The following is a 1,665-nucleotide window of genomic DNA, read 5'->3' as shown; positions in this document are numbered from 1 at the left end:
AGAAGAGGATAACGAGGTAAGGAATGTAAACGGGGATGGACCTGAGCAGGCCCAAGATATTAATATCAATTTATGTACTGTGGGAGAAAACCAAGAAGATACTTGTTGACACATGTGGGAGTGTTCTCGGACGTATGAAAAGGGCTAGGAAGGAATGGCTGTCTGACAAGACATACAGGAGGATTGATGAAAGACGGAAGAGCCAAAGAGATACTGAATGACGCTCGAACGTGACAAGGGAAACGTGAAGCAAATAGATACTGCAACGAGAAGAATAGAGAGGTTAAGAAATCTTGCCGAAGAGACAAAAGGAATTTAATTGAGGGCATTGCACGAGAAGCAGAAGACGTGTCTAAGAACAATGATCTGAGAACTGTATATATGACAACACGGAAACTTAGCGGGATAACATGCGATCAGAATCGCCCAATTAGAAGTGAAGATGGAACTCTCTTGACAAAAAAGGAAGATCAGCTTCAGCGATGGAAGAAGCATTTTGAATCCGCATTGAATAGACCAGCCCCAAGCCAATTACCAGATCCCAGACCTGCAGACGTTCCCCTGAGCATCAACACAGGACCTATTTCCAGAGGAGAAATTAAACAGCCCTCGCTCAACTGAAGAGTGCCAAAGCTCCTGGGGTGGATAACATTCCTCCTGAAGCATTGAAGGAATGAGGTCCTTGTACTTTGGACGCACACTGCATAGAATTTTAAATTTTGTGTGGGAGAAAGAAGAGATTCCAGGCGACTGGAAAAGAGGTCTTCCAGTAAAGCTGGCAAAAAAGGCGACCTTAGTTTGTGTGGCAACTGGAGGGGAATAATGTTGCTCTCAATACCCAGCAAAGTCTTAACCCGAGTCATATTGAACCGAATGAAGATGACTGTTTACGAAGCTCTAAAGGACGAGCAGGCAGGATTTAGAAAGGATCGTTCTTGCATCGATCAAATTGCCACACTAAGGATTATTGTAGAGCCAACAATATTTATCCTGGGTTATCCCCCCTGTATTCGTTATTCGTGAATTTCGAGAAAGCCTTTGATTCTCTGGATAGGAAAGCTATGTGGAGGATTCTTCGTCATTACGGTATACCTAATAAAAACAAAGCTCAGGATTTTTAATACGAACGTGAAGTCTGCCCTTCTGTATAGCTCGGAAACCTGCAGATCGAGGAAACTACTGATCAAGAAATTGCAGATTTTTATCAACTAGCGTTTAAGGAAAATCCTGAATATCCGTTTGCCAGAGGTCATTTCGAGCGAAGAACTATGGGGAAGGATACATCAGAGTCGTATAGAAGAAAGCATCAAGAAAAGAAAGTGAAAATGGATCGGGCATACGCTACGGATGCCTGAGAATAACATCATCCGTTCCGCGCTCGAGTGGAACCCTCAGGGGTTCAGAAGAAGAGGCTGCCCAAGGCAATCCTGGAGGCGGAGTGTGCGCGCGTACTTCTAAGACATTGTGGAACTTCACGCGCTTGCAAGATTAGATTCTATCTATGACGTTATTTTCGTCATAAAGAGATATTCACTTTGCGCTTTGCAGGTGAGATTGTGAAACAATCGGCAACTTGTCAGGCAATTCTGGAGAAAAATATTGAAGACTTTAACTTTGAAAGAATCATGGATGCTGGTCCCTCAAGAGGTATGATTGCCTCGCAAA

This window comes from Montipora capricornis, chromosome 4 (assembly GCF_036669925.1).
Source record: "Montipora capricornis isolate CH-2021 chromosome 4, ASM3666992v2, whole genome shotgun sequence".
NCBI classification, from domain to species: Eukaryota; Metazoa; Cnidaria; class Anthozoa; order Scleractinia; family Acroporidae; genus Montipora; species Montipora capricornis.
Note: the sequence above shows the minus strand (reverse complement) of the source record.